Raw genomic sequence first — 24,330 nt, 5'->3', positions numbered from 1 at the left:
TATAGCATTTGTTGAATGTGGATTTGTTTATCATAGCATAAAATTCAGTTATATAAAAATATAATACCAGTGGTTTTAGTTCAAGATGGCATATTTTGTTCTGCTGCAGCCTCTTGCTCCCACCTCAAATCCTTTGACATGAGAGAAAAGATATACATACATTAATTACATGAGCAAGCAAGGAGTGTCATCCATAAATAAAAAATATAAAAAGGGAGAAATTAACAGAAGCAAACAAGATCAGACTGATTTAAGGGAACAATAGCTCAAGACATGCTCAAGAAAGGATGCTTGGGAGCAAAAAAAAATATGTGGAAGCTGGTGCTGCCAACTGAGGTGAAGATGCAGAGGAGGAGCAGGGTGGGCTGGTAGCCGGGAGAAGGGTCACTATTAATTATGTCATCTCTTCATAATTAATAGTGACCCTTTTACTTGGCAGTTGGCATATAAAATATGTAGTCACCCTATCATTATGGCTAGAGTAGTGTACTATACGTAAGGGAAAGGGTGCTAGAAGATTAAGTCAGAGAGTCATTGGATGCAGAAAGGTACGCAAATCTTGAAGTAATGGTTCTAAAATTTGGCTGCACATATAATCACTTAACTTAGAGAACTTTTAATTTAGAGAGCTTCTAGGCTGCACCCCTGACAAATTAAATCAGAGTTTTGGGGGGTGGAATAGCATGCATCAATATTTGTTCAATCCCCTCATTTGCGTCTAATATGCAACCAAGTTGTAAAACTACTGAAGTGGGACCTTGTAGGTTAATGCATGATTTTGAGTTTTCGCTGGATAATATGGGAAGCTATTGAAGGGTTTGAAGTAGACACAACATAATCCATTTTTTAAAGGATTCCTCACCCCTAACCACTCTGCCTGCCTTCCTGATCGCCCCCAACCACTCGCCTGCCTGCCTGATCACCCCTAACCACTTGCCTGCCTGCCTAATTGCCCTTAACCTCTCTAACCACGCTGCCTGCCTGCCAGGTCACCCCTAACTGCTCGCTTGCCTGCCTGATCACCCCTAACTGCTTGTCTGTCCACCTGATGGTCCATATTATGCTTTTATTATTATAGATTAAATGGCTTATAGACCTAAAATTCCTAGAACAGTGTCTGGCATATATGAAGGTCTAATAATCTATTAATATTATTATTACATATTTCAAAAGGTGTCACTAAGAGTTTTAGTTTTTCTGTTACTTCCTGGTATGTTTTTTCTAATGGCTAAAAATAGTTTTAATTGTCACCATTTAAAAAATCTAGTTATACCTCACGAATATGAATATTTAAATAATACATATAAGTGCATATTATCATTTCAAAAGCAATGTGAGTCATTTGAAGAGTTTCCCTGAGCAAATGCAAAGCTAATATTAATTTAAAAAATTAAAGGGATCTTTTAAATATTTATGTACTCAAATTATAAATCTAGTAAAGATGGCATTTTACCTTATGCTAGTTATATATTAATAATGAGAGCTGTATTTTATTAGCACACTTGTCTTGTAAATTGTGTTGTACAGAGTTGTGTATGCTAGTATATAAGAGCAAAATTAATCTACAATTAATTCATTTTCTATTCAACAGTAAAAAAAAATGAAGTTGCATTTATCTACCAATACCTATTTTTAAAACATAAAGGTTATGGTTGAATTACATCCCTTTAATTGCATTTTTCAGAAAACTATGTGAAACTTCATGCAGACTATTGTAATTATTTATCACGCTTGCACCAGCTTAATGCCAAATCCTATTCTAAAATAATGTGACAGTACACATTTAAATATATGAAAGTATGGTGTGCTTGGAACCTAGCATAGGGTTGACTGAAGTTTTCATTTTTGAATGTACCTCTTTAAACATTTAGTACTGTAAATGTGTTGTATCATTGTTGTACCTGGTACCATGAAATTGTATTTAATACTTTTCCTTTTCAATTCTTCTTTTGTATACAGGACTTTACATTGATTTGTAATTGGTCTGTAATTTGAAGTTATTATGATATATAGAGAAATCCCATGCATTTTCCTGAACTCCTCTATGATATTCTAGTGTCCCCTTTTAGACCATACTAGGGATTTTGAATTTTTAGAACTAAATATTAGAGTCCAAATTTGTGTTTCTCAACCATGTCTGCAAATCAGAATCACCATCCTAGAGACATTTTACAAAAGACACATGCAGACCCAAGCAGGTTTATTTTGCAAAAACTTCCACAAGTAACTCTGATGATTCTAAGGATGCTTCATTAAGACCAGAGCGCTCTGTGACACCCTGCCCCAAATGCTACACAAGAAGTTTAATTTGTTTTGCTTTATTTAAGTGCAACACATAGTTAGTGTAGATTACCTTCATACAAATCTAAACAAAAAATAAATAAATCTAATTCAGTAGTAAGCTTTGCAAGCTAAAGCTGTATTATATTCCGATTCACTTTAAGCTCTTAAAATGAAACCCAACTTTCATGTTTCAGAAATTCATATCTACTTTTCTTCCTAGATATTTTTAGGTATATTAGAAATGACATTTTTTAGTTTCCTTGTCATTGAAATGTCTGATTTTATTCTTGGTGCCCTCTCCCATCTATAAGCAAAAATGTAACTCTGCCAAGTTTAAGTCCAAATCCATGATCACTACAAAAGAAAAAGCCTTGAAGGATTTAGTAAATACTCTATAGGTTATTATAACAATACTAGAGGCCTAGTGCATGAAATTCGTGCACTCAGGGGGGGGGGGGGTCCCTCAGCCCGGTCTGCGCCCTCTCGCAGTCCAGGAGCCCTTGCAGGATGTCCAACTGCCAGGGAGCAGGGCTAAGCCAGCAGTCAGACATCCTTAGCGCTGTGGCGAAGGCGGGAGAGACTCCCACCACCGCCACTGTGCTTGCCAGTCGCCAGCCTGGCTTCTGGCTGAGCAGCTATCCCCCTGTGGGATCGCACTGACCACCAGGGGGCAGCTCCTGCATTGAGTGTCTGCCCCCTGGTAGTCAGTGCACATCATAGCGAGCAGTTGAGTGTCCTTAGCAAATCATTAGCATATTATGCTTTGATTGGTTAAATGGCCGACTGGACGACCAGACACTTAGCATATTAGGCTTTTATTATATAGGATTTTCAACTGGGGAGGCCACAAGAACTAAAACTTCTGTAGAAAAGGAAGATATTGACTCTTACTTGTACCCTGGTTATATTAAAACAAGAATGATTTGGTCATTGTAAATAACCTTAGCCATTTCTTTTTCAAATTCAGGAGTATTTTTAAAAGTCATAGCATGGACAACTTTTTGATTTAGAAACATAGAAAAACTGAATTTTAACTTTAAAGCTAAGTTATGGAATTAATCCTCCAAGGACTGTTTTCTGCAAAGTCACTTATAAATCAATAGTTGAGAACTCAGAATGCATTTTCCCATAAATATTTCTTTAACGATATTAATTAAGTCCCTAGGCAGACCTATAAAAGCCTCTTCAACACAGACTACAGCTAAAGGATGTAGCTTCCAATACAGAAGGGACCAGGAATTTCCTTGAAAAAAAAAAAAAAAAAAAGTGCTTTCCTCCCCTCTACATGACTTCCTTGAGCAACATTTTTAAAGGCCATTTTTCTGTGGCATTTACTCCTTTCTTCATGTTCTTTTGTGGCACCTCCCCATTCCCCTATCCCCACCCCATAGAAGTACCTGTAACCTGGACTCTCCCCCACCCTAAATCTAAGCTCCCATTCTTTAGTTGCCGTAGATCTTAGCTGGATATAAAGTTAGACTAATTCATACTAGTGTGTGATTCATAAATACTTTTTTTGCATCTTTTACATGAACTTACAAGCCCAAATATAATTTATTTTATTTTATTCTGGCAGTAACATGTAACACAAAATCTAGTCTCTTGACAAATTTTCAAGTGCACAATACAGTATTGTTGAATATAGGTGTGATGTTATATAGCAGATCACTAGAGCTTATTCATCTTGCAAAACTGAACCAAAAAAGTGAGAACAAGCAGACAGTGGGTGAGGATATTTTTGCACTAGGGCCGTGGTCGGCAAACTGCGGCTTGCGAGTCATATGCGGCTCTTTGACCCCTTGAGTGTGGCTCTTCCACAAAATACCACGGCCTGGGCGAGTCTATTTTGAAGAAGTGGCGTTAGAAGAAGTTTAAGTTTAAAAAATTTGACTCTCAAAAGAAATTTCAATCGTTGTACTGTTGATATTTGGCTCTGTTGACTAATGAGTTTGCCGACCACTGCACTAGGGGAACACAGAAGTTAGCTCCTCTCTGTTGTTGTAGCTTTTCATAGATTCTCATCTTTTGTCCCTTATAAACCAAGTGCATTTTCTCAGAAGGGCATTTAGCAGCACAAATTTAAGGGGGATAAGAGGCTTCCAAAGTGTCCATTGTTCGTATACCTTGATCTTTGTAAACCGCTTAGTAAGTTACATTTCCTGCAAAGCCATTTTATAGCTTGAGTCAGCGTTTTGGAAGGAATAATTTTACAAGGTTTCAGCTAATCTTTCTATTGTTATTGCTGTGTTTTGAAAAGCTGATGCCATTTCTTGTAACTCATGCTTAGTAAACAAACAAAAAAAGTTTTTTGACATACATATGAACCAAACTTTCATTCTTCATTTTAAAGCATAAATGGTCTTTATCCAACAGTGTTTATTGTATCAGATTTGTGAGGAATCTTTGAAAGATGATTTATTTATTGTAACTAAGACATGAATTGGCTTCTCTGTAAATGTTAAGTGATGATGATCAATTTTTATTCATTCTATTCTAGAATAACAGCTTACTATCTACTAGGTACAGTACTGTTTATTACTCATTTTCAGGACACTGAATCACTATAATTGTTTACTGTGTACAAAGGAGTAGTGCACATTTTTCAACAAGAAAGTTTGAAGTCTGTGATTTAAATTGTCCACAGACCTTTCATGCTTTGAAAAGCTGTTCTGTTGGGTGTTGAGCTCAACATTACTGTGATTCTCCAGTGAAGAACTAGAAAGAAATATAGCAGAAACCTTCATGACATACTTAGCCCCCTTTTCTCACTCTACAGCAAAAGCATTAATTTGGTGGTCAAAATTAGAATCAAACCAGAGTCCCACTCAGAAGTAAAAATGGGGGGAGGAAGATGGCTGCCAACGGGAAGGCAGACTGCAAGATAGTGCATGAGTGAGAGAACGAAAGGAGAGTGTGTGGTCGCACGGGGAGTGTTTATTTGTGAGTGAGGGACAGCTATACTCAAAGGGAATGTAGGAGATTGCCAGACAGGGTTCCCCTGACCGGGCAGCCTCCACTGCTGCTGAAATCTCTCCCAGAGCAACCGGCTCTGACGTGGAGACCGCGCCATCTTGAAGGGGAGAGTGGATGTTATCAGAGCACCCAAATATATAAAAAAATCTTCTGGAGGACATCAAGGGAAAGATTGACAGCAATACAATCATAGTAGGGGACTTTAATACCCCACTATCACCATTGGACAAATCCTCTAAACAAAAAATCAGCAAAGAAACATCAATCCTAAATGACTCACTAGATCAGATGGAATTAATTGACATCTTCAGAAAATTTCACCCCATACCCACAGAATATACATTCTTCTCAAGTGCACATGAGTCATTTTCAAAGATAGACCATATATTGGGTCACAGGCAAAGTCTCTTCAAATTCAAGAAGATAGAAATCATATCAAGCATCTTCTCAGATCACAATGGCATAAAACTGGAAATCAAGTACAATAAAAACAATCCAAAAAAATCAAACACCTGGAGACTAAATAACAATGACTGGGTTACCAGAGAGATCAAAGAAGAAATAAAAAACATCATGGAAACAAACGACAATGAAAACACAACAATCCAAAAATCTATGGGACACAGTGAAAGCAGTCTTGAGAGGGAAGTTCATAGCTCTACAAGCCTACTGCAAAAACACAAGAAACAATGGTAATAAATTACATACCCTACAACTCAAAGAGTTAGAAAGAGAGCAACAAGAAAGGCCCAGTGTAAACAGAAGGAAGGAAATAATAAAGATCAGAGCGGAGATAAACGACATAGAGACCAAAAAACAATACAAAAGATCAATAAAACCAAGAGCTGGTTCTTTGAAAGGATAAACAAGATTGATGAACCTCTAGCCAGAATCACCAAGAAGCAAAAAGAGAGGACCCAAATAAACAAAATCAGAAATGAAAGAGATGAAATAACAACAGACCCCACAGAAATACAAAGGATTGTTAAAAAATACTATGAATAACTCTATTCCAACAAACTGGACAACCTGGAGGAAATGGACATATTCCTAGAAAAATACAACCTTCCAAAACTCAATCAGGAAGAATCTAAAAATCTCAATAGGCTGATAACTATGGAAGAAATTGAAGCAGTAATCAAAAAACTTCCAGCAAACAAAAGCCCAGGGCCAGATGGCTTCACGGGGAGTTTTACCAAACATTCAAGGAAGAACTAAAACCTATCCTCCTCAGACTATTCCAAAAATTTCAAGAGGAAGGCACACTCGCAAGCTCTTTCTATGAAGCCAGCATCACCCTAATCCAAAACCAGATAAAGACAACACAATGAAAGAGAATTACAGACCAATATCCCTCATGAACATAGATGCCAAAATCCTCAACAAAATTCTAGCAAATCGAATCCAGCAGTACATCAGAAAGATCATACACCATGACCAAGTAGAATTTATCCCAGGGATGCAAGGATGGTACAATATCCCCAAATCAATAAACGTGATACATCACATAAACAAATTGAGAGATAAAAACCACATAGTCATATTAATTGATGCAGAAAAAGCATTTGACAAAATCCAACACCCTTTCTTGATAAAAACTCTCAACAAGGTGGGAATAGAAGGATCATACCTCAACATAATAAAAGCCATATATGACAAACCCACAGCCAACATCATACTCAATGGACAAAAACTAAAACCATTTCCCCTAAGAACAGGAACAAGACAGGGATGCCCACTCTCACCACTCCTGTTCGACATAGTACTGAAAGTATTAGCCATTGCAATTAGACAAGAAGAAGAAATAAAAGGCATCCAAATTGGAAATGAAGAAGTAAAACTGTCCTTATTTGAGATGACATGATATTGTACATAAAAAACCCTAAAGACTCCATCAAAAAACTATTAGACTTAATAATTGAATTTGGCAATGTAGCCAGTTACAAAATTAACGCCAAGAAATCTATGGCATTTCTATATACCAATAGTGAACTTACAGAAAGAGAGACTGAAAAATCAATCCCATTTACCATCTCACCAAGAAAATAAAGATACCTAGGAATAAACTTAACTAAGGAGGTAAAAAACCTATACGCAGAAAACTACAGGACACTGAAAAAACAGATAGAGGAAGACATAAACAGATGGAAGAACATACCATGTTCATGGATTGGTAGAATCAACATCATTAAAATGTCCATACTACCCAAAGCAATCTATAGATTCAATGCACTCCCCATTAAAATACCAACAGCATATTTCACACGCCCTGAAAGAACTCTCTAAAAATTCATCTGGAATTAAAAAAAGACCCCGAATAGCTGCAGCAATCCTGAGAAAGAAGAACAAAGTAGGTGGAATCTCAATACCAGATTTCAAGCTGTATTACAAAGCCACTGTTCTCAAAACAGCCTGGTACTGGCACAAGAACAGACATATATAGACCAATGGAATAAAATAGAGAACCCAGATATCGACCCAAACCACTATGCTCAATTAATATTTGACAAAGGAGGCATGAACATACAATGGAGTCAAGACAGTCTCTTCAATAAATGGTGTTGGGAAAATTAGACAGATACATGCAAAAAAATGAAACTAGACCACCAACTTACACCATACACAAAAATAAACTCAAAATGGATAAAGTACTTAAACATAAGACAGGAAACCATAAAAATACTAGAGGAATCCACAGGCAGAGAAATCTCAGACATATGCCAAAGCAATTTCTTCACCGATACTGCTCCTAGGGCAATGGAAACTAAAGACAAAATAAACAAATAGGACTACATCAAAATAAAAACCTTTTGCACAGCAAAGGAAACCATCAACAAAACAAGAAATCCCACTGTATGGGAGAACATATTTGCCAATGTTATCACCGATATAGGTTTAATCTCCAACATTTACAGGGAACTCATACAACATAACAAAAGGAAGATAGACGATCCAATAAAAAAAATGGGCAACGGACCTAAATTGATACTTTTCAAAAGAAGACAGAAGGAAGGCCAAGAGACATATGAGAACATGCTCAAAGTCACTAATTATCCGAGAGATGCAAATCAAACCGACAATGCCGTATCATCTCACACATGTCAGAATGGCTATCATCAACAAATCAACAAAGGACAAGTGCTGGTGAGGATGCGGAGAAAAAGGAACCCTCTTGCACCTGCTGGTGGGAATGCAGACTGGTGCAGCCACTGTGGAGAACAGTATGGAGTTTCCTCAAAAAACTAAAAATGGAACTCCCATTTGACCCAGTAATCCCACTTCTAGGAATATATCCCAAAAAACTAGAAACACCAATCAGAAAGGATATATGCACCCCTATGTTCATAGCAGCACAATTCACCATAGCTAAGATTTGGAAACAGCCTAAATGCCCATCAGCAGATGAGTGGATCAGAAAACTATGGTACATCTACACAATGGAATACTACGCTGCTATAAAAAAGAAGAAATTCTTACCATTTGCAGCAGCATGGATGGGACTGGAGAGCATTATGCTAAGTGAAATAAGCAAGGCAATGAAAGAGAAATACTACATGAACTCACTCATTTATGGAAAATAAAGTACATTATAACCTGATGAACTAAAAGATAGATACAGAGGCAGTAAAGCATCGAACAGACTGTCAAATTACAATGGTAAGGCTGGGGAGTGTTGGGGAGGGGGGGAGGAAAGAGATCAATTGAAGGGCTTGTATGCATGCATATAAGCGAAACTAATGGACACAAGACACTGCGGGGGGTGGGATGAGGGCATACGACAGGGGGTAGGGGAGGCTAGGGGAAGGTCAATGGGGGAAAAAAGGAGATATATGTACTACTATGTGTAATACTTTAAACAATAAAATAAAATTTTTAAAAAAAGAAGTGAAAATGGTTGCAAGTGTAATAAATACTTCTCATTTACTCATGATTTTTTAGACAGTCTCTTATCTTGCCATGAAAAATACTTCAAGAATATCTTACTACTGACTAAAAGTTTAAAGTACTTCACTTCATTAAGAGAAAAATATGTTTAGTTCCGTTCAGTCGGGTGAATATCTGTTGAATATCTACTGTATGCCAAGCATGACACCAGGCCATGAGACTTCAAAGATGAACAGGACAAGGTATGCCTTTATGTTCAAGACCGTGTGGGAGACGGGATGGTTTAGCTAATGTTGGTGTAGGCAGGATGCTTTGAGAGCAATAGAGAGAGAAACTTGGTCCATCTGTATTTCTCCACTTTCCTGACCTGTCTCCCCCTCCATCCAATCTACTGCAGGTCTTGCTGGCTATATCTCTAAAATAGATCTCAAACCTGATTTAAGCCACCAGTTTCTCTCTCCTGAGTTACTGTAATAGCTTCCAAATGTATCTCTCTGATTCCATTTTCCATACACAAGTCAGAATATATATATCGCTCCCAAACTAAAATTCTTCTCTAATGCCTCAATACTTTTAAAGATTTCAAACTCTTCACCTTAGCTTACAACACTCTACCTGATTTTTCCTCTGCCTGTTTCTTCTCCTCACCTCCCCTCCCCTCCCCTCCCCTCCCCCCTCATCCCCTCTACTCCCCTCCCCCCCCTCCCCTCCCCTATCCTTCCTTCTCCTCCCCTCTCCTCTCCTATCTTTTTCTCTCGCTCTCGCTCTCTATTTCTCTCTTTCTCTCAACAAGCTCCAGCCTCTTTGGCTTTCATTTCTTCAGTATCCACTCATTCCTGACTCAAGTCATTTGTATGTTGCTGGAAACTGGTCACGGGCTTCAACATGTCATTGTCTTTCATACACATTTTATTTATTTTCACGTTATTTATAAGTATCTCATTCAATTTTTACCTACAGTATTTATTTTCTGTCTCCCTGCCTCTGATTAAATGTAAGTACAAATGGAGCAGGCACCTTTCTCTTTTGCTTCCCACTTTGAGCCCAGTAATTAGAGCAATAACTGGCCATTGTAACTGCCCAAAGAGAACTATTTGAAAAAAGGACTTAGGGATTCAGCAAGGACCTCCTAGAAGAGATGATACTTATCATGGAAAACTCAGGTTTTAGACAGAAGACTAAAAGAGTATTCCTGGAAGAGGAAACTGTATAAGCAAAGCACATTAGATATGAAATAACATGTTGTACGGGTGAAGTAAACATACGAAAATATTGAATCAGAAAAACGTTATAAAACTAGAGATAGGAGCAAGGGTCATAACTTTGTATTGAATACTGTACTTTATTCTGGTATTAAAGGGTCTTAAATAAATGAGTGGCAGGATGATATTTGTGTTTCATAGAATATATTTGTTAAATATATTTATTATGTTGAAAAGTGTATATATATATATATATATATATATATATATATATATATATAGAGAGAGAGAGAGAGAGAGAGAGAGAGAGAGAGAGAGAGAGGCAGGCCCAGGGCACGAAATTCATGCACTGGGGGGGGGGGGTGTCCTTTAGGCCAGCTGCACCCTCTCCAATCTGGGATCCCTCTCACAATCCAGGACTGTTGGCTCCCAACTGCTCGCCTGCCTGCCTTCCTGATTGCCCCTAACTGATTCTGCCTGCCAGCCTGATCACTCCCTAACCACTCCCCTGCCAGCCTGATTGATGGCTAACTGCTCCCCTGCCAGCCTGTTTCCTCCTAACTGCCTTCCCCTGTAGGCCTGGTCACACCTAACTGCCCTCCCCTGCAGGCCTGGTCAACCCCAACTGCTCTCCCCTGCAGGCCTGGATCCCCCCAACTGCCCTTCCCCACAGGCCCGGTCGCCCCCAACTTCCCTCCTCTTCCAGCCTGGTCAACCCTAACTGCCATCCCCTGCAGGCTTGATCGCCCCCAACTGCCCTCCCTTGCAGACCTTATCCCTTCCTACTGCCCTCCCCTGCTGGCCATCTTGTGGTGGCCATCTTGTGTCCACATGGGGGCAGTCATCTTTGACCACATGGGGGCAGCCATCTTGTGTGTTGGAGTGATGGTCAATTTGAATATTACTCTTTTATTAGATAGGATAGAGGCCTGGTGCATGGGTGGGGGCAGGCTGGTTTTCCCTGAAGGGTGTCCCAGATAGAGTGGGGGTTCCCTTTGGGCATGGGGCAGCCTGGGCGAGGGGCCTGTGGTGGTTTGCAGGCTGGCCACGCCCCCAGCGACCCAAGTGGAGGCCCTGGTATCTGGGGTTTATTTATCTTCTATAATTGAAACTTTGTAGCATTGAGCGGAGCCAAGCCTCCTGCTTGCTCCGTGGCCACAGCCATTTTTGTTGGGATTTATTTATCTTCTATAATTGAAACTTTGTAGCCTTCAGTGGAGGCCAAGGCAGGCCAGGAAGCTTGGCTTCCTCCATCGCCGGGGGCAACCCAAGCCTCCTGCTCTCTCCAGCTCTGTGGCCACAGCCATTTTTGTTGGGATTTATTTATCTTCTATAATTGAAACTTTCTAGCCTTAAGTGGAGGCCAAGGCAGGCCAGGGCAGGCGGAAAGCTTGGCTTCCTCCATTGCCGGGGAAACCCAAGCCTCCTGCTCTCTCCGTGGCCACAGCCATCTTGGTTGGGTTGATTTGCATACTTGCTCCTGATTGGCTGATGGGCATGGCTTGTTGGTGTAGCGAAGGTACGGTCAATTTGCATATTACTCTTTTATTAGATAGGATGTTGTTAAGTAGTAATGTGATGACAGCAGGACAGCATAGCACTCAAATCCTACATCTGACCTAAGCACAGGCTAAGTACTTGAGGTCAACCTAAGATGAATGGATGCTGAGAGTTTGAAAGTGTCTGTGGGGCACAACTTAGAAGGCAGGGCCTTGGAAACCATTGTCTGGAGCTTGCATTACTGTGGAGACAGCGTGACTTGCTCAGATCGGTGGATATTGTGCTCTAGGGTCTTAGGGCCTGGGAGAGCTCTGCAGGTTTCAAAGTAGCAGATATTGATATGTGTAGCTTTCATAAAACACCCTCCAATCAGGCTCACCCTCTCTGTCACTTTAAGATCAAGTTCCAGGTTTCTCAGCAGTCAGGTTGAGAAAGCAAAGGAAAAGAAGAATGAAGACAAACTGAATTCTAGCTACTAAGCTCTGAGATGCAGTGTGTAAATATGCCACATTCGCTCTCTTTCATTTGGATCTGCCTTCCTGGGAAAATAACCATATGTCATTAAAATATTCATAGTTTCTTTTTGATTAATCTCTAGTAGGAAGCCCAAAGATATTAAATCTCAGTGCGCTCACATTTTTCTCCTCCCCTCATAAACAATTCAATTCAATTTGAATTAATATTTATCAAGTGCTGACACAAGGCATGGCAGCATAGTGGATGCTGTGATAGAACTGCTATTTCAAAGGGAGAAAATGAATATCCAACCTTAAGAAAAGAAAACAATCTTTTTTATACAAGACAATAGGAATAACATAGCAATAGCAGCCAGTGCTCTACAAAATGGTATCAAAGGCTATTTAATTCGGTCACCATTTATTAACCCTCCCCCATGTTCAAGAAAACCAGTATGTCCTAAACCACACTTGAGGAGGCTATGTTGACAAGGACTAGTGAAAAGAATATAGATTTTGTTTGAAGGAGAGAGTTCCTTCATTTGTAGAGAAATAGATATGTGCCATACCTCAAGTACGAATGAATAGGTTTGCTCCTCTCAGCCAGACAGATAAATAAATCCTCACTTGTTGGTTTATTTGGAGTGGTCTTTGTTTTTTATTTAGTAGTCTCAGAGCCCTTTTATTTCTTGCTTTATTAAGCCAAATTATGCTTCCCAAACTAGCCTAGACTGGGCCATTACGGCAAAGTTTGGGCCAACTCTTTTTACAACTCCAATTAATAAGAATAGAGGCTCTGGATTTAGATTGCCTAGATTCAAATCCTGACTTTACCATATACGAGGTTATTAAATCTTTTTGTCAATCTGAAACAGGGAAAACGACCTGCAGGTCCAACAGTCTGTTACTTTGAAAGTCAAACTCGTGAGACAGGTTCTGACTGACAAGGAAAGGGATTTTATTCAAGAGCTGACACCCTGAGGAGACAGCTGGCTCATGCCTTCAAAGCTATCTCAGCATCTCAGGTGTCCTAGCTGCATTATATAGGGGAACTGGGGAAGAAGGGAACTAAGGAATTTCTGGCCAAGTGCAGTTTCTCAGCTCTGCTCTCGGATGGCTTCAATGTTATCTCCTGTATGTCTAGTTTCACTGCTCCATCTGAAGTTTTACTGCTAATGTTCCAAAACAGGGCATGTAGGCAGCAGTTCTTCTGGCTCTGATATGAATTGTTGATGCTTGCCCAATTCTTGGGGTCAGGGTCACACCTTGGTCAGGCAGGAACTGCAACTGCTGATATCTACAAAATACTCATAAGGAAACTTTTAATACATGAATTTTCTATGAGTTTGTTAGTACAACCTATTCTATAATTACTACCTGATTAGTACATTATCTTTTTCTACCACTGTTACACTTCAGTTTGACTATCTATAAGATGAAGATAATAACTATACTTATATCCCAGAGTTGTTGCAAGGAATAAATAATACCTGTAAACAGCTCATGTGACTAGTTTATAGTATTTAAAGAATGTTAGCTATTTTTTCCCTAGAATAATGTGGCAACAACTGAGATATGAGTTTCCAAAAAATATACAGAACTATTTTTAGAGTTTCTTTTTTATCAAGGCTGAATTTTATAGACACTGGATAGATAGATATTTAGATAGATAGATATTTAGATAGATAGGTATTTAGATAGATAGATAGATAGATAGATAGATAGATAGATAGATAGATAGATGATAGATAGGTTCTGGGAAACAGATTATTTAAAGATTTTCATGAAGGAACTTTTTTGGAGACAACTCTCAGGATCAACTCCCATATTTCTATAGCTTCTGCAATTCTGGAAGCTGGTAGTTCTTACCTCAGTCCCTTTCTGAGAAATGCCCTTGACTAGAGAAAGCTATCTTACCCAAGGCCAATACACTTTTACAGAGGCAGCCTACATCCAATGATTGATTGATGTGGAGCATAAAGGCCCAGTCCCCTTTCCTCAATCTGGACCAACTCTGAAGAGTTATCCGAGATCCAGAACATTCCATGGGCTATACCAAGGCTGCTGTTGTTAATGCACTACAGTTTAACTTTTCCTGCTGCCCAATCTTATTTTCTTCTGTCCCTCACAGATGTTGATGCTGAGAGTGTATAACCAAGGACCAACATTTAACAAACATAATGGGCTTTATTACTTCACTAGGTATCTTCTTATACAATACTATTCTTTTTTGTTTGTTCGTTCATGTGGCAGAGAAGAGTGTGGAAATACTAGTACAGTTTGGTTTGTGCTCCTGCCTTGATTTGTGTTAAGGCTTCTGCAGTTTTACCTAACAGAGTTTTTACCATTAGTGCAAATGTCAACATAGTGAAAAAGGCAAGTGCATGTCTTAGTGCTATTATAAAAATGGTTTTGACCTCATGAACCTTGGAAAAGATTGTGGCCAAATGAATTAGAAATATATATACTACATTGTATAGTCCCGTGGTCGGCAAACTGTGGCTTGCGAGCCAAATGCGGCTCTTTGGCCCCTTGAGTGTGGCTCTTCCACAAAATACCACAGCCTGGGCGAGTCTATTTTGAAGAAGTGGTGTTAGAAGAAGTTTAAGTTTTAAAAATTTGGCTCTCAAAAGAAATTTCAATCGTTGTACTGTTGATATTTGGCTCTGTTGACTAATGAGTTTGCCGACCACTGGTATAGTCCCATGAAAGAACGTAGAGAAAATGGTTTATATTATTTCCAAATACTAAAAGCTCATTTTATAATGATGCCACTTATTGTTATTAGAACCATGATTGCTATGTTGCTAATAAGAAAGCAATTAATTCAAGTCTTTTCAAGTACTGGTAATAAGAATAGTTAAAATAATTTTAAAATAACTCACCTGAAATAGAAGAGGAGGGGATACTCTCACAACTATTTTACAAAGCCAGATAACAAAGTTAGACAAGGATACTACAAGAAAAGAAAACTACACGCCAATATCCCTGATGAACATAGATGCGAAAACCCTCAACAAAATATTAGCAAACCAAATTCAACAGTACATTAAAAGTATCATATAACATGATCAAGTGGAAGTTATACCAGGGATGCAAGGGTGGTTCATCATCCACAAATCAATTAATGTGATACATCACATTAACAAAAAAAGGATAATAATCATATGATCATCTCCATAGATACAGAAAAAGCATTTGACAAAATTCAATATCTATTTATGATTTTTTTAACTCTCAATAATGTGGGTATAGAGGGAATGTACTCAATATAATAAAGGCCATATATGGCAAGCCCAGAGCTAACATTATACCCAACTGTGACAAGCTGAAAGCTTTTCCTCTAAGATTAGGAATAAGGCAAAGATACCCATTCTCATCACTTTTGTTCAACATAGTATTGGAAGACATACCCAGAGCAAATAGACAGGAAAAAGAATTAAAAGGCATCCTAATTGGAAAGGAAGCAGTAAAACTGTCTCTATTGGTAGATAATATGACATTATATATAGAAAAACCTAAAGACTCTACACACAAAAGAAGACTTTTAGTTATAAATAAAGCTACAGGATAAAAATCAATGTACAAAAATCAATTGCATTTTTATACACTAACAACAAACTATCAGAAATGAAATACTTAAGTATAAATCTCACAATATATGTACAAGATGTATATGAGGAAAACTATAAGGCTGATAAGTAAAATCAAAGAACTAAATAAATTGAGAGATGTTCCATGCTTATGGACAGGGAGACTCGGTTATTAAAATGTCAGTTCTTACTAAATTATCTATAATTTTAGTGCAATCCCAATCAAAATCTCAGTAAGTTATTTTGTGGATATCAACAAGCTGATTCTAAAGTTTATAGAAGCAAAGACCCAGAATGCCTAACACAGTATTGAAGAAACACAAAGTTGAAGGACTGACACTACCTGACTTCAAGGTTTATTATAAAGCTACAGTAATTAAGAACGTATGGTGCAGGTGAAAGACTAGACAAATAGATCAATGGAACAGAACAGAGAGCCTATAATAAACATAGTCAACTGGTTTTTGACAAAGGAACAAAGGCAATACCATGGAGCAAAAAAAATTGTGTTTTTAACAAATGGTGCTGGAACCATTAGACATCCACATACAAAAAAATGAATCTAGACACAGAACTTTACATTCTTCACAAAAATAAATTCAAAGTGAATCACAGACCTAAATGTAAAAGGCAAAATCATAAAACTTCTAGAAAATAACATAGGAGAAAACCTAGATGACATTGTATATGGCAATGACTTTTTAGATAAAACACCAAAGGCACAATCCAAGAAAGAAAGAATTAATAAGCTGGACTTTATTAAAATTTTAAGCTTCCAGTCTGCAAAAGGCAATTTCAAGAAAATGAGGAGACAAAACACAGGCTGGGAGAAAATATTTGCAAAGCAAAAGCATCTGATAAAAGATAGTTATTCAAAATATACAAAGAACATTTAAAACTCAAGAAAACCTGATTAAAAGGAACCCAAAGACCTTAACAGTCACCTCACAAAATAAGATATGTAGATGGCCAATAAGTGCATGAAAAGATCTTCACATCATATATCATCAGGAAATGCAAATTAAAATGAGACACTTTATGTACCTACTAGAATGGTCAAAATCAGTAACGTTGATCCAAATGTTGGTGAGGATGTAGAACAACAGAAACTCTCCATTGCTGGTGGGAATGCAGAATGAAAGATGGTTTGGCAATTTCTTACAAAACTACACATTCTCTTACCAAACTACCCAGCGATTGACATCTCGGCATTTACTCAAAGAAGTTGCAAACCTATGTGCACATAAAAGCCTGCAGCCATAAACTGCTATAAACATTCCATAACCACAGATGTTTGTAGAAGCTTTAGTTGTAATTACCAAAACTTGGAAGCAACCAAGATGTCCTTCTGTAGGTAAATGGGTAAATGAACTGTGGCACATTCAAACAATAGGATACCATTCAGATTCAGCACTAAAAAGAACTGAACAATCAAGCTCTGAGGAGACCTGGGAAAAACTTAAATGCATATTACTAAGTGAAAGAAGCCAATCTGAAAAGGCTACATATTGTATAATTTTAGAAAAGGCAAAATCATCAAAACAGTAAAAACATCAGTGGTTGCTAGGGTTGGGAGTGAGGGTGATGAATATGTGGAACACAAAAGATTTTTAGGGCAGTGAAAATTCTCCGATGCTATAATGGTGGATACAGGTCATTATCTACACTAATAAAAGAGAAATATGCAAATTAACCATCACTCTGCTACACCCACAAGCCACGCCCACCAGCCAATAAGGAGCAAGTATACAAATTAACCCAAACAAGATGGCAGCCGGCCACAGAGAGAGCAGGAGGCTTGGGTTTTCCCGGCAATGGAGGAAGCCAAGCTTTCCGCCAGCTCTGGCCGGCCCTGGCCTCTGCTCAAGGCTACAAAGTTTCAATTATAGAAGATAAATAAATCCCAGATCCCAGGACCTCCGCTTGGGTCGCCAGGGGCTGTGGCCAGCCTGCAAACCACCACAGGCCCCTCACCCAGGCTACCTCATGCCCCAAGGGAACCCCCACACTGATCTGGGACACCCTCCAGGACAAACCAGCCGGCCCCCACCCATGCACCAGGCCTCTATCCTATCTAATAAAAGAGTAATAAGCAAATTGACCATCACTCCAACACACAAGATGGCTGTCCCATGTGGTCAAAGATCCTGCCACCATGTGGACACAAGATGGCCACCACAAGATGGCCAGCAGGGGAGGGCAGTTGGGAGGCACCCGGCCTGCAAAGGAGGGCAGTTGAGAGGGACCAAGCCTGCAAGGGAGGGCAGTTGGAGGTGATCAACCCTGCAGGAGAGGGCAGTTAGGGGTGACCAGGATGGCAGAGGAGGGAAGTTGGGGTCAAACAGGCTGGCAGCAGAGTGGTTAGGGGGTGATCAGGCTGGCAGGCAGAAGTGGTTAGGGGCAATCAGGAAGGCAGGCAGGCGAGCAGTTGGGAGCCAGCAGTCCTGGATTGTGAGAGGGATGTCTGACTGCCCGTTTAGGCCTGATTCTACTGGGGTCAGGCCTAAATGGGCAGTCGGACATTACTTGAGGGGACCAGATTGGAGAGGTTGCAAGCTGGGCTGAGGGACACACATTCCCGTGCACCGGGCCTCTAGTATGCTAATGATATGCTAAGACTGCTCAACTGCTCACTATGACATGCACTGACCACCAGGGGGCAGATGCTCTGACTGGTAGGTTAGCTTGCTGCTGGGGTCCAGCCAATCAGGACTGAGCGAGATGGGCTGGATACGCCCTGGAGCCTTCCCGCAGTCCCTCTCAGGCCCTATCGTGCACCGGTGGGGTCTCTCAGCCTAGCTTGCACCCTCTCGCAATCCAGGACCCCTTGGGGGATGTCAGAGAGCTGGTTTCAGCTCGATCCCGCAGGCCACTTCCCTTGGGAGGGCACCAGACACAGGGCTCATGGCTGGCGAGCACTGCTGTGGCAGCATGAGCCTCTCCCGATTGGGCCTGATCGGGCTCGAGCCCGAAGCAGGCACAGTGGGGCTGGGATGAGCAGGAGCGGCAGGTAGGAGCTGCAGGTGGCACTGGACTGTGGGTTTTGGCCCAATCCTTGCAGGCCACCCAGAGGGACCCCACCCATGCATGAATTCGTGCACTGGGCCTCTAGTACATTTATAAAAACCCATAGAATGTTCAACACTAACAATGAAGCCTAATGTAAACTTTGGGTGATTATAATGTTTAAGCATATGTTCATCAATTGTAACAAACGTACCATTCTGGTTTGAGATGTTGATAATGGGGGAGGATATACATGTCTGTGAGTATAAGGTATATGATAAATCTCTTACTCTTAATTTTGCTGGGAGTCTAAAGTTGCTCTAAAAATAGTTGTATTTAAAAAAAAAAGAAATAACTTTGTGCTTTGTTATTCAGAATAAATAGGAAATGAAATTTCAACCTGGTGTTGAATAATTATTTCTCCTTATAAGGGTTTATGATTTTTCAGGAAAGTAAGAGAATTTTCTGGCTCATATTAAAATTATAAAAGCTATATCTATACTAATAATAGAGGAATATGCAAATTGGTTGGGACGCCCTCATACAACAACCGAACAACAGACTGCGTGGGGCGACCAGGCCAACAGGGGGGCAGTTAGGGGCAACCAGGCTGGCAGGGGAGGCAGTTAGGGGTGACCAGGCCAGCAGCAGGGGGCAGTTGGGGGAGACCAGGCTGACAGGGGGGCAGTTAGGGGCAACCAGGCTGGCAGGGGTCAGTTAGGAGTGATAAGCTGGCAGGCAGAGGCGGTTAGGGGTGATCAGGCAGGCAGGCAGGTGAGCAGTTAGGAGCCAGCGGTCCTAGATTGTAAGAGGGATGTCTGACTGTCGATGGGGATCGGGCCTAAACCGGCAGTCGGATATCCCCCAAGAGGTCCTGGATTGGAGAGGATGCAGGCTGGGCTGAGGGGAGCCCCCGCAACGTGCACAAATTTTGTGCACCAGGCCTCTAGTGTAATTATAAAAACAATGAGGTTTTATTAAATAACTAGAGGCCCGGTGCTCGGAATCGTGCACCGGTGGGGTCCCTTGGCCTGGCCTTCACCCTTTCACAATCTGGAACCCCTCTGGGGATGTCAGAGAGCCAGTTTTGGCCTGATCCCCGCAGGCCAGGCCAAGGGACCCCACTGGTGCACGAACCCATGCACTGGGCCTCTAGTATGCATATAAGATCTTTGGTTAATCTCTTCCCACCCTTCCCTCTGTTCCATGTTTCCATGCCTGTGTGTTGAGCATCTGCCCCCTGGTGGTCAGTGTGTGTCATAGCTACCAGTCAAATGGTCAAATAATCGCTTAGGCTTTTATATATGTAGATAATTACTATTATTAAAATAAATTAGGGGCTGCTCTGTGTTTATATGTGATTTCTCACTACAGCGCTGACTTATTCTATTCTCATCGTACAGATAAGGAAACTGAGGCATCCCTTAGTTTTCAGATGGTCCATTAATGTTACCTACTATGTAGAAATTCTGCATTGACAAGAACTGTGACACCAGGCAACTTCATTTTCTAGTAGGTAAAAGAACAACCACTTGAAATATAGTGTAATCTTTTCTTGGCCAAAAGAACTTACGCTTTTAATTCTACTCAGAGGCTTTGAGATTCCTAATAGAAGAGAGGTAGGAAGAGCACATGATAAAAGAGACAGATTTCATCTAATAGTACACTGTCTAAGAAGATGGATTGGGAACATAAAGAGCTAATAACACCGAACATTTTCTTTGCTAGGTTATCTTTTATACATTAATTATACAGAAGAGCCTGCTTAAGTGGGGACTCTCACCGTAGAATGTTTCTCTTAAGAGAGGGTTCTTTTCCTTACTCTGCACTTGAGTTGGGTGATGGTATCAGAGAGCTATCAGGGAGGTAAGTTGATATAGTAAGAAAAAGTTTGTTTCATTTGTAGTATAAGCTTATTCATTTAACTGACCAATGAATCATCATTGTATAGGAGACTGTGGTCTGCTCAAATCATCCCTATGTCTAAGCTACTCTATAGTTTTAAATCAGATATCCATGAAAACTGCTTAACTTTGCAAAATTGAAGATACTCTTATTTATGCTTCTACCACACTGTATAAGTTAATAATGCCCTATAATCTCTTACTAGATATTAATTTTTAATATCATTCAGAATAAATGACACCTGATGTGTAAAACCAACTTGAGAATTTTTCATGTTTTTCACTAAAGACAACACTAAAGACAACAATCTTCACTAAAGACAACAATCTCCAAATAACTACATAAAACAATATGCATTATTTTTCAAACTCAAAACATTTTTATTTTCATTTTTTCTAATTTCTAGGGCACTATTTGTATCTGGTCTTATTGGTGTACAAATCTTGCACGGATGACAAGAGGATGTTTTTTACCTTTTTAAAAAATTCTATATTATTTTTAAATCAAGGTGAGAGGAATAAATAATGAAGGGATTGACTACTACACCCGAGTTGCTGTGCCTGGCTTATTACCCATATTTCATTTAATCTTTCCAACTGGGAGCTAAAATAGACCTGTTTTCAGTCAATTCCCAACAACTTCTTACTTGTTCTATATAATGAAAGAATGGGGGAAATCTAGCTATTTTCTGTTTGTGTGGGGGGTCTTTTTCTTTCTCCTACAGCTTTCCTAAACTTGTTTTTTGTTTATGCAATCAATTTTCTTTTTCCTCAGTGATCTTTTTTCACCATATTTCCAGTTATCACACACCTTTCATCCCACCCTAGGTGTTGCTGCCCTTCTGCCCACCTGTATGGCTGGTTCAGAGCCCACAGCTGTGGAAAGTGAATTCTATTTTCTTGCTAGTCATTGCTATTACCTTATTTGACTTTATTTCCCTCTTCTTAAAGTTTTCGAAATTAGTTTTTCTGCAAGTTGATTTGGTTGGTTCCCTCTATCCTTTATCTTTCATCACTTCCAGCTAGATTTTTCTTTCCTTTAAATGTCAAACAAATACTTAACATTTTGTTATAAACATAGTCAATGGTCAGCAAACTTGATGCTCACATTCATTGGATCCAGTGAAATAAGTTCAAAGACCGTGGCGACCCCTGAGCCCCGAGGGTGGCTGCGAAGATGGCCTGCTGGACACTCAGGCGCTGGGCGCCAGTGGGCAGGGGGAGGCGGGAGGGGGGACCAAAGCCCTCCGGGTGCCTGGACTTCACAGCGGCCGGGCCAAGCGCCTGTTGACTCGCCAGCTCAGACTGCATCCTGTATAGCTGTCCTGACTTGGGGGGGCCGGGCGGGGGGGGGGGGGGGCGGCTGACCCCAGAGACGCTGGTTGAGGCTAAGGAGGAGCCCGTGGAGGTTCCCGAGGACCTGCCTGTGGCCGTGGCAGAGAGTGCCCGAGGAGCCCCGGCCCAGCCTGGAACTGGGCGACTGTGATGTGCCCCGTGGGGAGGGGCAGTGTCTGAGTCTGGAGGCCCAGTAGGCTGCACAGTGCCCGGCAGTGCCTGCTTCCTGGAAGAGGAGGGCTCCGACCAGTTCCTGCCCAGCCTGGAGGACCTGCTGGCTGGCACGAATGCCCGGGCGGCAGCCGCAGAGCTGCCCCAGGCCAGGCCTCTGCCCTCCCCGGGCGCCGGGGCCCAGGCCCTGGAGCAGCTGGAGGCCCCGGCATCGCCCAGCTGAGCGAGCTGGCGGAGCGGGCGCTGGAGCAGAGCAGCCAGGAGGGGGCAGGTGCCTGCGGGGCCCTCGCTGGAGAGCCTGTTAGCCCCGCGGCCACGTGCTCACGGAGGTGCTGGACAGCCCCTTCCGGACCTGGACCCCTCAAAGCCTGCGCCGCCCAGGGCGCTGAGCCCCAACAGGAAGTAGAGTTGGATGCGGAAGGAGGAGGAGCGGATGTTGCCCGGAAGTCCTCCCTGGAGCACAGACACACCGTGGAGCTGGACTTCCGGATGCGCTGGCCGAGGAGCAACCGCAGGACGAGGAGAAGCCCGGGAGCTGGTGAGGCTGCGGCGGTGCGAGTCCCAGCTGAGCAGCTGCCCTGCCGACATCGGGTGCCTGCGAGCTGGGAGCTGGGAGCTGGGAGCTGGGAGCTGGGAGCTGGGAGCTGGGAGCTGGGAGCTGGGAGCGGGATGAGGAAGAGACACAAGGGCCCGAGGAGGAACACGATCCCCTCGTGGGGGCGGCAAAGCGAGAGGGGGAACCATCCTTGGGACGAGCACGAAGCCCCGTGGGACGTCATGGGTCAGCTGAGGAGGAAGAAGAAGGTGGCCGGCGAAGGAGCCGGAGGCGAGCAGGAGCCGGAGGCGAGCAGGAGCCGGAGGCGAGCAGGAGCCGGAGGCGAGCAGGCTGGACCCGGCCCTCTTCCTCTCAGGGCAGGACAAGCTGAGGTCCCTCAAGTTCTCGGACAGTTGTGGGGGGTCAGGGCCGAGGGGGGCTGCAGCAGGCACTTGACGCCTATGGCAGCCGCGGGGCAAGGGCAGGAGGGCGCTGGCCGAGGCCGAGGCCTGTCTCTCAAAGGCTCCGGAGAAGGAAACACAAATGGCCGCCAAAGCCGGGAAGATGAGGTGGGCTTCGAGGCCAGGAGCCAGCCCCAGGCGCCCGCTCCCCGTTCTCCCCGTTCGCCTCGGAAGTGAGCAGCTACCCCTACAACACGGACTCTGAGCAGGAGGAAGAGCTTCTGCAGGACGAGAGGTCCCCCGCGCCCCTCCAGCTCCACACTGACCCCTTCCCTCCTGCGCGGCGTGGAGGCCACGGGCCGGCGGCGGGGCCCCTGCGCGAGGGGTCTGGACTCCGCAGCCCAAGCCGGCGGGCAGGAAGCAGCCGTTCTGTTTGCTGCTTCAGGAGGTCGAGGCCCGCTCCTCCTCCTCCGGCGATTCTTCCGAGGACTCATTTGACCAAGGTTACTAGCTCCAAACACACCCCCCTTCCATGGTTTATAGCAGGAGTGAGTGAGAAGGAGCGAGTGTGAGCGAGCAAGCCGGGTGCCAGCGATGGCGCCCCTGGGCGGCCGTCTCAGGTCGGGTCTTGGCAGCATAGCCTGCCATGCAGCCTCGATTGGCTTTATTTGTACCTGTATCGTTGTGACAGTACCACGGCTAGGTCTTTTTGAGCTTTTATACGGACTAATTTTAGTCTTCACTGAAAGATGGGACAGAGGGGGGAAGACCAGGACACAGGCTTTATTGGAGGAGAAGGACCCATGCCGGGCTTCCTTGCAAAGGAAGAGAGCCCACGTGCAGGAGTGAACACACCTTTTGAGGGAAGGGATGGGAAGGGATGGGCTTAGGGTACTCAGCACGCACTGATTGGTGGTTTCATATAAGGCACATGATTAGGCACTTAGGTGCTTAGGAATCCGGGGCTTAGGGTGCCTGGTTAGGTGCTCAGGAATGTCCAGGCCGCAGGTACAGTTTACATCATACTCCGTCCATCAGTTGGGGAAAGGGAGGATCTATCATTCACCTTCCTCCACTCCCCGCTCTG

General features: G+C 42.2%; 1 protein-coding gene across 7 annotated transcripts in view; it reads left to right on the top strand.

The window, feature by feature from the left end:
• The window catches only part of EPHA6 (EPH receptor A6), a 1,012,702-nt gene that overhangs the window by 813,209 nt on the left and 175,163 nt on the right, over positions 1–24,330 (top strand). The window lies entirely within an intron of this gene.

This window comes from Cnephaeus nilssonii (genome assembly GCF_951640355.1).
Source record: "Cnephaeus nilssonii genome assembly, chromosome: 3".
Lineage (NCBI taxonomy): Eukaryota > Metazoa > Chordata > Mammalia > Chiroptera > Vespertilionidae > Cnephaeus > Cnephaeus nilssonii.
Note: the sequence above shows the minus strand (reverse complement) of the source record. Positions and strands in the feature narration are given on the sequence as shown.